This window comes from Sorex fumeus, unplaced genomic scaffold (assembly GCF_029834395.1).
Source record: "Sorex fumeus unplaced genomic scaffold, SorFum_2.1 ptg000155l, whole genome shotgun sequence".
In the NCBI taxonomy this organism is placed as follows: Eukaryota; Metazoa; Chordata; class Mammalia; order Eulipotyphla; family Soricidae; genus Sorex; species Sorex fumeus.
In genome coordinates, this window is record NW_026606212.1 from 261,310 (window position 1) to 273,378 (window position 12,069).

Sequence of the window (12,069 nt, forward strand, 5' to 3'; positions counted from 1 at the left end):
GAGGAATGTTTTAAAAACTCAGACCTTCACAAAGATGCACCATTATTTCTCATTCTTTCAGACACCACAGCTTCCAGTGTTTTCAGGTCTTTGCCAACATCAAGTAGCACTGCACTGTCCTCCCGTTGTTCATCGATTTTGCTCAAGCGGGCACCAGTAACGTCTCACAACAAATTGTGAGACTTGTTGCTACTGTGTTTGGCATATCAAATATGTCAGGGGTAGCTTGCCAGGCTTTGCCGTGCAGGAGAGATACTCTCGGTAGCTTGCCGGACCCTCCAAGAGGGGCAGAGGAATTGAACCCAGGTCAGCCACATATAAAGTAAAACCCTACCTACAGTGGTATCGATCCAGCCCTCCAACACCTAGGTTTTTGGGGGGGGGGTTGTTTGTTTGTTTGTTTGTTTTGCTTTTTGGGTCACACCCGGCTATGCAGAGGAATTACTCCTGGTTCATACACTCAGGAATTACTCCTGGCGGTGCTTGGGGGACCATATGGGTTGCTGGGAATCGAACCCAGGTCAGCTGCGTGCAAGGCAAACGCCCTACCCGCTGTGCTATTGCTCCAGCCCCAACACCTAGTGTTTTTTTAAATTATTTTTTAATGGAGCGATAGCACAGCGGGTAGGGCGTTCGCCTTACAAGCGGCCAACATGGCCAACCCGAGTTCGATTCCTCCGCCCCTCTCGGAGAGCCCGGCAAGCTACCAAGAGTATTCGATATGCCAGACACAGTAACAACAAAGTCTCCAATGGAGACATTACTGGGCCCGCTTGAGCAAATCGACGATCAACGGGAGGGCCTTTACCTTTAATATATATATATATATATTAAGAGATAGCACAGCAGGTAGGGCCGAGCCGGGTTTGATTCCTCCGCCCCTCTCAGAGAGCCCAGCAAGCTACCGAGAGTATCTCTCCCACACGGCAAAGCCTGGCAAGCTACCCGTGACATATTCGATATGCCAAACACAGTAACAAGTCTCACGATGGAGACGTTACTGGGCCTGCTGAGAAAATCGATGAACAACAGGAAGACCGTGACTGTGACCGTACATATAGCACAGCGGATAGGGCATTTGCCTTGTATACAGCTGGCTCAGGTTCGATTCCTCAGCCCCTCTCGGAGAGCCTGGCAAGCTACCGAGAGTATCTCTCCCACACGGCAAAGCCTGGCAAGCTCCCCGTGACATATTCGATATGCCAAACACAGTAACAAGAAGTCTCACAGTGGAGATGTTACTGGGCCCGTTCAAGCAAATCGGTGAACAACGGGAGGACAGTGCTACATATATATTACCAGGTCCCATCCCTGGCACCCTATATGTCCCCCATGAACACTATCCAGCAGGGATCCCTGAGTACACACCACCAGATGTGGCCCAAAAACAAACATATATAGCCATTTTAGTAACAGGAGAGACTCGCACTGTGGGTTTTATTTTATGATTATTGAGAAGTTTCTCGGGTGCTTATTGGTCATGTAAGCGTCTTCTTTGGAGAAATGTATACTCAAATCTTTTAGCGATGTCAGATAAAATTACTGAGTTATGGTAATCTTTTATATGCTGTAGGTGCTAGCCTCTTGTCTTAGGCTTTTTTGGGGGGTCCACACCCAGCAATTCTCAGAGGTTACTCGTGGCTCTGGGACTGAGGAATTACTACTGGTAGTAATCGGGGACCATAAGGGATGCTGGGGGTTGATCTACGTCATCTGCATGCAAAGCACATGCCCTCACCACAGTACTATCACTCTGGTCCCGTGTTAGGAATTATTGGCAAATATTTCCTTCCATTCAGTCGCTTGTCTTTTCACTTTCCACGGGAACAAGCTGGGCCATTCCAAGCCTCACTGGAGAGTCGGTGGTGACTTCAGGCCAAGGGAGTGGAGATAAGGCCCTCTCGGGAGATAAGGAGATAATGCTGGACATTTTGGTGAAATGAAACTTAGTCTTTCTTTGTCTATGTCTAGTTCATAACGCTGAGTTCATCACTTTCCATAATGAGCTCACGAGTCGTCTCTCAGATCTGTGAGGCACTTTCGCCCAGTCTAGGTATGTTTTTTCACCATATGGTATGCCGGGGATCGAACCTGGACCAGTCACATGCAAGGCAAGAACCCCACCCCGCCATACTCTCTCCGGTACCAACATTTTTATAATTGTTAGAAAAATTATCTAAGACTGGAAATAAGACAGAATTATTTTTAAAGAATGAAATAAGGTGCTGCAGCGATGGCACAGCGGGTAGGGCATTTGCCTTACACGTGGCCAACCTGGGTTCGATTCCCAGCATCCTGTATGGTCCCCCGAGCATCACCAGGAGTAATTCCTGAGTTCAGAGCCAGGAGTAACCCCTGTGCATTGCCAGGTGTGACCCCAAAAGCAAAAAAAATAAATAAATAAAAATAAAAAACAATGAAACAAATATCTATGAGTTCACAGTGATACCTCTCGCCCACTCCCGCCAAATTAAAACCACAAAAACCACCATAAGCTGCATCTGGCATGATGTTGGGATGGATACAGCAAGCTGGGTGCCAAGCGGAGGGGGCCAGCCTGGAGAAAGCGGGAAGTCCCGTTGGGCCTGGGGAGATGCTCACGGGCTGAGATGTGCTCTTCGTGCGGAAGCCCCGGGTCCCACCTGCCATGGTCCCCCAGGTGCCACAAGAGGGAACAAGTCCCGAACACCCCACCTAGAGTAGCCCCTCAGAATGACAGGGTGTGGCCCCAGGCGGGCCTGTTCAGATCATGTGATGGTCAGGGTGCCCAGATACGATTTCCAGCTCATTCGCTCGCTGGCGCCCGGAAGCAGGGGCATCGGCCGGGGTCCCCAGCCCCTTGGATCCCAAGGCCACGTCCTGAGGCTCTGTGCTCGGGGCCCCAGGCTCTGGACACCCTGCCTTGCTCCTCCATATCCCCCTTTGGCAATGGCATCAAACACCCCTACTCGAGGTCCTGTGGCCTCACGCCGACACACCTGGTGTCTCCAGCCTGTGCCCCTGCGCGGCCACGCTGCCGCCAGCACCTCCCTCCAAAAACCCGCATTCCATCTGGGTCCACGACAGCGTGTCCACCCAGCGCTACTCTCCCTCCCTGCGCGTGGAGCCTCAGGCAGTCCTGATCGTCAGCGCAACAGTCCTCAAGATTCCGACGCAGCCCAGTGTCCACTGAGGTGGCCTTTTGAGCGGCCATGTCCATGTCCTTGGCCGGCAGAGCCCCTGCACCCCCGAGCTGCCTGCTGTGTTTGAACTTCATCACCTCTGTCACCCTCTGTCCGCAGTGCCACCTGTCCCCCACGACTCCCACCAGAAACCGGATCCCTCCCCCCACCGTACTCCTGTTCTCTGCTCGGCCAGCCGCTCTCACGGACTCTCATGTCCATCCATCCACAGCCAGCACTGGACCGCCCAAGCCTCTCTCCCCTCGCCAGGACAGCCACACCCCTCCCGATGGGCCTGCCCCTTCCTGGGCCCCTAAGGCCCATTCTCTGAGCCGCCCTGTCCCTTTGGAGAATGCCTCAGACCACTTGTCCCCGCAGCCCAGTCTCAGGGAGCTGCTCATGGGAGCGAAGGCAAGGCCCCGGAAGTCTCTGCACCCTCCTTGGCCCCAGCTGCCAAGACTTTCCCTCTCTGGGACCTTGTTCCAGCTTAACTGTCCCCCTACACTCACTTGTCACCCCCGTGGCATCAGCTGCTTTCACATGAGACCCTCACTCTGCGCCCCTGTCATCTCTGTGAAGCCCTAGAGCCTGGCCCGGGGGGAGGGGGGGGAGGGAGTGACGCGGACAGCCAGGGGCCGTTCCTGATCCCAGCTGGAGACTCCAGTGATGCCTTCGGCCCAAGGGGGTGGCGATAAGGCCTTTGACTCACCCACTTTGCCCTGGTTATCAGAACCATCCCTGTGCGTTCACACGAACAAGCTGCAGAACTTTCCAGAGATAATGCACTCCGCAAACCTCAAGCTTGCTGCACGCCCACACGTGTTTCTCTGGGACCCTCCCCAGAAATTCCCTGCGGGGCGCGGACCCTCACAACAGGCGGCCGTGCTGTGAGGTCTGGGCGTCGAGATTTCTTGTCGTCAGATCAATAAGTTCTTTCCAGGAAGAAGCGGTGAAGACGCGTAGCCTTCCTGAGCACATCTCTGCGCATCGCCCTGAGTCAGGCCCCGCTCGGCCTGAGGGTAACCTCAGAGTTTCTGCATTTCCTTCCAGCCGTTTCCCCCACCGGCCTGAGGTGGAAGAAATCTGAAAACGTTTTTCTGGAGAAAAGCCGTGTGGTGACTTCACCGCGACGGAACAGCCGACCCTCCTTCCTCACGCGGGCCCTTTATAAGGCTCCGGCCACCATGGCCTGTACTTCAGGGGCCTCAGAGGTGCCAGGCAGGCCCGACGCTCTCCATGGCCCCCCCCACGGCTACCGCTGCGCCTCCTCCCTCAGCGACGCGGGGCCGAGGGGAGGCCCCTGCAAGGCAGGCTCTGGGCTGTGGGTTCACAGCCCGTCTCTCTGCAGGCGCCGCCGTTCCTGTCCTGATCCTGCTCTGCATCTCGGGGACCCCGCTCTCGGCCCACGCGGCGCCCCTGCAGCCCCTTTCAGAGGACCACCAGCAGAAGCTGCTCTGCTGGCTGTGGAACTCGGCGTCAACGCTTTATGCCAACTACGTGAGTGCCTGCGGGACCCACCCTCACCCTCCCCGTCTGAGCAGGAATCCGGGGCCAGAGCCCAAACGGCTCCTTGACGGATTTTGCTGTTGGAGGCTCCAGGGCTCCTCTGGGGTGTCAGGATCAAACCCTCAAACCTGGGGCTTCTGCATAACAGAAAGTGCTCTGCCCCTCTGCGCATCGGCCCCTGGCCCGAGCCTGCCTCCTGAAGGCAAGCAGAAAGTCCCCCGCTTCCCTCACTGCACCTGAGGCCACCAACCCCCCTCAAGCAGGGCTACTGACCCCTTTGGGAGGGACCGAGCAGCTGGTGAATGAATCCCCCAGACATGGGGCGGTCCCCTGAGGTCCCCCACAGTCACAGCACACCACACCCAGCCCCTTGTTGAAACCAGGGTCCAGCCTGGGTGGGACTCGAGAGTGCTCGTGTGAACCTGGGGAGCCTGTGGGGGTATTTTGGGGGATTCCGTGAGTTTAGCGCTTGTGTTTGTGCTTCCGGGGCTGGGACGAGGGTGGAGGCTCTTGGGGTGCATCGCCTGAATCCAAGAGGGGAGGGGAGGTCTCTCCTGGGTTCCTGGGAGGGGAACTTCTCTGCAGGCCCTCACCCCTGAGCCCCCGCTCTGCTCTGCATGTCAGCAGGCAGCTGCTGGCACGGTCACAGTGAGCCCCAAACTTGTAGTCCCCGGGGAGAGCCAGGGCGGGTATGGGTGGGCCCCGGGGCAAACGCTGTCAGGCCTTGGCTCCAGCCCTCTCCTGGCCTCTCACACCCCTGAACCCCTGGGAACGGCCTGAGAGGGCGGGCTCTGCTCTGCACTGACCGGGGCTGGCCCTGGGGGCAAGGCGATCATAGCCCCTCGGGCACACTGCATGGGGAGCTTGGGGCCATTCAGAGGGAGACTCCAGCCGTCGGAGGGTCTCCTCCTGGGTGGCCATGGGCCTCACGCTCCCCCGTTTCTCTTCGTACCCCACAGAGCCGGGAGGAGAAGCTCCCAGACCTCCGGCAGCCGTGCCCCAGCACCCGCCCCCCACTGCCAAACTGCGTCAAGCCCAGCGTGGGCAGCGTGGAGCCCAGCAGCTTCCTGCCCTTCGTCCAGTACATCAAGCCCACTGTGCTCAAGTCCTTACCACGTAACCACGACGTGGACGAGATCATCGACGTGCTAGGGCGACTCCAGGTTGGGGAAGTCCAGGAAAAGAGCGTGAACACGTCCATGAACTCCCTGGGTAAGAAGTGGTTGGTGCTGTCCGTGCTGAAGCAGCTGGTGATGTGTGTGCGATCCACTGCAGAGAGGAGGGGGACCTGCAGGAACATCCCTGTCGTGTGGGAAGACGACTCCCGGCTGAGGGCCGTCTCCCAGGAGCCTCACCCAGGGAAGAAGCTGCAGACTCAGCTGAGTAAGACTTCGAAGGCTTCAAAGGCTTTCCAGCGACGGCAGCAGCCTCAGCCGCTCAGACCACCAGGTTAATTGATCAATTGATCAGATTTATTGGAGGGGCCTGGGAACCTATTTAATAAATTATTATATTGAGGTGTGTATCCTATTTAATAAATTATTGAATTGAGATATGTATCCTATTTAATAAATTATTAAATTATTAAACAGAGCTGCCCGGTCTTGCTGCATTTTTTTCCCTCCCTGAAGTGTTTTGGGATTCGTGGAGGGGGAGTGACGGGGGCGGGGGGCCGCCGAGGGACAAGATGGTGCTGTGAGGACAGAAAGATCAGTGAGGGGGGCTGGAGCATTAGCACAGCAGGTAGGGCGTTTGTCTTGCACGCGGCTGACCCGGGTTTGATTCCCAGCATCCCATATGGTCCCCGGAGCACCGCCAGGAGGAATTCCTGAGCGAAGAGCCAGGAGTAACCCCTGTGCATCGCCGGTGTGACCCAAAAAGCAAAAAAAAAAAAAAAAAAAAGACCAGTCAATGTGGCCTGTCCAATGGTCGCGGGCAGGGCAGATGGCGTCTGTCCCCCCCCCCCCCCCCGTGGCGCCTCCTCTGCTCTGGGTCAAGGAAGGGGCTGCCCCCAGATTCGGTTTTGTTTGGGGGCCACTCCCAGCATTACTCAGGGCTTGTCTTTGGCCCTGTGCTCAGGGATCACTCCTGCCGGGCTCGAGGACCACATACGGAGGCAGGGATCAAACCCTGGCGGGCTGCAAGCAGAGCAAGCCCCTCGAACCACTGTGCTCTCTCTGCCTGTCAACCTGGTCAGACTCTGGATGGGAGCTTGTGACTTGGAGCTGTGGGTGGGGGGCCAACTGCTAGGGGGAGCACTGTGCAGTGAGCCCCGACTGGGGGATGGGCGGGGGCCACCAGTCCTGACCCCACCTTCCTCCCCCTGAGGCTTAGGGTTGCCTCTGACCTGGTTCTGTCGTGCTGACCCGAGACCGCAGCCTCGGCAGCTTCTGGCTCTTCCCCGTTACTCCCCCCAAAGCCCAGAACTCTGGGGATGACTCAACCTCTGGCTGGGGACACCACCGTGGGCCTCTAACACTTCTTACAAAAGCCATCTGGCAGCTCCGAGGTGCAGGGTCCCCGATGCTGTGACACTCCTCTACTCTCTAGCCACCCGCCTGTCTTTTTTGGGGTACAACCCCCAAATCTGGGTCTGCATGGCCCGTTCCAGGGGCTTGCGTGCCCGCTGCAAAGGGCCCCAGGCTCGCTTTGATCTATTCTGGTTGAATAGGTCCAGGCTGGGCCTGGGAATCTGTATTTTGGTTGTTTGGGCGCCAGAGTGCTCAGGGATCATTCCGGGCTCTGTAGTCGGGCTCACTTCTGGCTCTGTGCTCAGGGATATTCCTGACTCTGTGCTCAGGGGCTCTTGCGGAACAGAACATGGGTAATCTGAAAGCAAGGCAAGCATTTTCCCCTGTACTATTCCTCCGACCTAGACCACATTCCTTTTAACCCTCCCACTAGTTTGAAGACCCTGTGGGCTATTTCTGTGTCTGGCTCCCGTGAGTAATGGTGCAAGTGTCCAGCCAGCCTTCGGGATGCCTGTGGACACACACCCACAAGGAAGTCCCGGTGCAGGAGCCCCTGGACTGTCTCATTCCCACAGGGCATGAAGTTTGCGGCACCCCACACCGAGCAGCACTTCTTGGTCCCAGCTGCCTTTTTGTGCAAGTTGTAGCCATCCTTGAGTGGTTCGTCGTCGTACTTTTCAGAGCAGGTTGGAAGGCTGGAGCCCTTTCCTTGTGACGAGTGACACTGATGTTTTCTCTGGAGGCAGGTCCAGTCGAATCCTATGTTGACACTAAAAAGGACCTTTTTCTTATGTGGAGATGTGAGTGTCCGTATTCTGGAATCCAGCCCCTCAGCAGGTAATTTGCAAATATGTTCTCCTCCTCTGGGCTTATTCTTTTTGGGGAGAGGGGCTCCGGCATGTGGAGCCAGAGACCCCGACTGAGCTGTCCAGCCTCGCTCCACCCCAGTTCATTTTGCTGTGTGGCATCATTTTTTTAACGAAGAGTTGACAACTTTATTTCCACATTTTGCAATACAAATGAAAATTGCTGGTTTTTAATTTCATTTACTTACCCCCACACACACACACCTCCAAAACTATCCTCTCTCTGATGGGGGGGGCAAGTCTCCCTCTAACGCTGCTAGAGTAGCAGCATTATCTCCCGGTGTCAAACAGGTGACAGGAAGTGCTAGAGCAATTGGCCCTCTCACTCATCTGTCCGGTCAAGTCTTTCCAGGCCGTGTGGGCACCCTCATGGGACGGGCAGGGGGCGTCGTCACTGGAGGTCCAGGCGTCACTGCATATGGCCTCCCATTGGCGGCCTCATTCCAGGAGCAGGTCCCGCTGACATCATCCCAAGAGGGAACCATCACTAGCACCGTGGGAGGGTCCCCATGCAGGGCGCTGGCACCATCCCAGGACACTAGGCGGAGCAGAGAAGAGTCAGAGGAATCTGATGAAATGCAGCGGTTGTCTTGCTAGTGGGGCTCTGTGCCTGCCCCACTCCACCAGCCCCCCAGTGCTGACAATCACTATCATCCTGTTATTCATCTGTTTGCTTGAGCAGGGGCCAGTAACGTCTCCATTCGTCCCAGCCCTGAGATTTTAGCAGCCTCTCTTTACTCATCCTTCCCAATGATGCCGCATTGGGGGCTCTCTCAGGGTCAGGGGAATGAGATCCTGTGTTTGGGAAATTGAATACACCATGGGGAGCTTGCCAGGCTCTGCTGTGCGGGCAGGATACTCTTGGTAGCTTGCCAGGTTCTCCGAGAGGGAGAACTAGACTATAAGAGGTTGTGCAGGGGCTGGAGAGATAGCACAGTGGCAAGGGCGTTTGCCTTGCACGTGGCCACCCTGGTTCGATTTCCAGCATCCCATATGGTCCCCTGAGCACTGCCAGGAGTAATTCCTGAGTGCAGAGCTAGGAGGAACCCCTGTGCATCGCCAGGTGTGACCCAAAATGTAAAAAAAAAAAAAAGAGGTTGTGCAGCCGCAAATGCAGCCATGCACTTCCGGGAGCTTGGTTTTATAGTCTCTGGATCTTGGTCCTTGATGGGATTACACGGCGCCAGGGGCAGTTTGTAGGTGTGACTGCCTAACTACTGGAAAATGAGGGGGGGGGGTGTGTCTGGGTGGAGGAGGCCTAGTCCCGATCTGAGCAGGGTTGGAGATCTCAGTCCCAGGTCCCGTGCACCTGTGTTCCTCTGCCCATTCCTTCATGCATGAGGCTCATCCAAGCGTGTGAAGAGTGGTCTTAAGCACGGCTGTGACTAGGTTCTGGAGGTCTTCGGCTGCCGGAGCTCTGCTCAGGGCCCCGGTGAAGACAGCCAGGCATGGGGGTAGGAGACTCTGCTGACAAATCTTTCACATTCTCTGTTTCCTGCCATTGCCACGAGTCTTCTCACAGATGGGGAGTCACAATCCAGCTTGGGCTTGCTGCTCTGCAGGCCACTGGACGTACATGACGTTTTCTTTTTGGACAGAGCTCTGGGTCCCATCAGTCCTTTGGCATTGTGCCCAGCACAACTGCTGAGGAGTCCCGGGTCCTGCTGAGTTCCAACACCTGACCAAGACTGCTCTCCCAAGCCTCCTGCCCTCCTGGGAGAATCGGACAGCAGGTGTGCAGGTTTCTTTATTTTGCTTTTGGGGCCACACCCAGCAATGCTCAGGGATTACTCCTGGCTCTGCACTCAGGAATTACTCCTGGAGATGCTTGGGGGACCAAATGGGATGCCAGCCTGGGTTGGCCGCACATAAGGCTAACTCCCTCCCTGCTGTATGATTGATCCAGCCCATCAAATTGCTTTCTAAATGAATTTTTTCAGTAGAGTTGGAATCAGCTTCTTAGAGAAAAACTAGAAATACTGGGAGAAGCAAGCTGACAGTCCAATAAATTAGTTGCTGGAGCTGGGGGCTGGGCCTCCCCGTCCTGTCATCCTTGGGGCTGTCTCCCGGGGTAGAGGCAGAGCTGAGTCCAGAGCCAAGACCAGCCCGGAAGCAGCTGCGTATCTGAGACTTTCAGCTGACTCAGCGGGGAAGTGGAGGGGGGCAGGAAGCCCTTCAATCACGGCTCCCCACTCCTGCACCAGCCTGGACCTTGCAGCTTAGAGTCCCCGGAAACTGCTGCTAAATGACAAGTTTGAGGGGACATGCGCAGTGCTGGATATGGTCAAAGTGCCCACAAACCACTGTGACACATGGGGGTTCACTGTGTGACACTCTAGTTCTGGGTATACTGGAGGTTTTCTGAAATAACAAGGTAAAAAGCACAAATAAAATCGAAGACAGCTACAACTCCATTACCCGGGTCCAGATCTGGATGTGTCGACATCCAGATCTTGACACAGAGAAGAGGCACCAAGGAAGATGCATCATGTCCCAGGATCAGGTCTGTGTGGCTGGCAGCGTGGCTCCGTGGAGCGCATGTGGGGCGCTGGGTTCACTCCCTAGCATCGTATAAATTTGAAAAAAAAAAAAAAGGGGTCAAACGTCTTCAGAGATGAAACGTCTTGGCTGACATTCAGAGACGACACGAAAGCCAACCTCAGCCACTAAAAGTCTAAAATGGAACATGGCATCATGGAGGTGCTCAACGGGCTGGTGCGTGCTCTGCTCGCGGGAGACCCTGGCTTCACCCCTCCTCTGCCTGGTGCCCAAGCTCTTCCAAGCGAGCGAGTCTTCAGCATGGAGCCACAGCGGGCCCTGAGCACCGCTAGGCGTGGCCCCAACATTCCCCCAATGAACCGTAAGTTCTCTTAGGAGGCAGCAGCCTCCAGTCCTGCTGCCCTACTCCAAGGCCACACTGCCACTAGGAGACAGAGGAGGGGCGCGGGCTCAGCCGGGCATCGAGTGGCCTGAGCGTGCTGCGCCAGGCCCGCGGAACCTGGTATGCAGGATGAGCCCTGAAGGAAGGCAAGGTGATGGTTGGCGCCTGGAAGCCGGGGGAGCGAAGGGCAGGGCAGAAGGACCAGAGGGCGCGCTGGGCAGGCGGGGCGTGTGTGCCCACACCAGCTCTGGCTGCTGTCGCGGGTCTAGACTGGAGCCTCATGGTGGGGGCGGCGGAGGGTCTGTTAACAGGAACAGCGGGGCCGGTCCACAGAGGAGGAAGCGCAGGGTGGCGGAAGGCCAAAGTCTGTCTCAGCCCCAGAGCCCACAGCCTTTCTGGACCAGGGCATGACCGTGCCACCAATCTGGGCCCCAGGGTGGCTCCCAGGCTGGCCGTGAGGGCAGGAATCCCACACACTGGCCCTCCGCAGCCTGTCTAAACCCCTGTGACACCTGTGATTCCATTCACGTACAGAGTTGGCCTCCCCAAAATGCAACACTGGGGGCCTATTGGGTCCAGGGGGCACCGAGCACCCGCCCCGGCCTTCAAGGCCAAGTCTGGTTCAGTGGGCAGTGCCAACGCCCACCCTTCAGGGCAGAGCACCCAGCCAGGGTAAGGCTCCTCCACCCCGCCAGTGTGGACAGCGAGCCTGAAGTCGGTCACCTATTGGCACAGAACAGGCCGCAGCATGGACCCGAGGGCCGCTCAGGCCTCATCTTCCCGGAGACAAGACAGGGTCCCCTGGCCTGGGCGGGGGCAGCAGTGAGAAACACGGGCATAGGCGGCTCCCGACAACGCGAATTTATTGTCTCAGAGTGAGTCTGAAATGCACTGTGGAGCTGGGGCAGGGAAGACCTTGGGCTGCGCGGCAGTGGAGTTCCTGGGCGCGGGCAGCCTGCCGCACTACAGGGACAGCAGGGCTGGGACAGGGTCAAGTCCTGCACACGGCTGGGACGGGATACACACACGGAAGCAACCGCCCACCTCCACACTGGGCTCGCTTTGGAGGGCAGCAGGTCCTGAGACTTCTCGACCACGGGCACCAGGCCCGTCACCCTCCCAGCCCCCATGTGCCCCAGGGGTGCACCGGAACAGGCCCCCAGCCAAGAGCGGGCTGGCAGGGA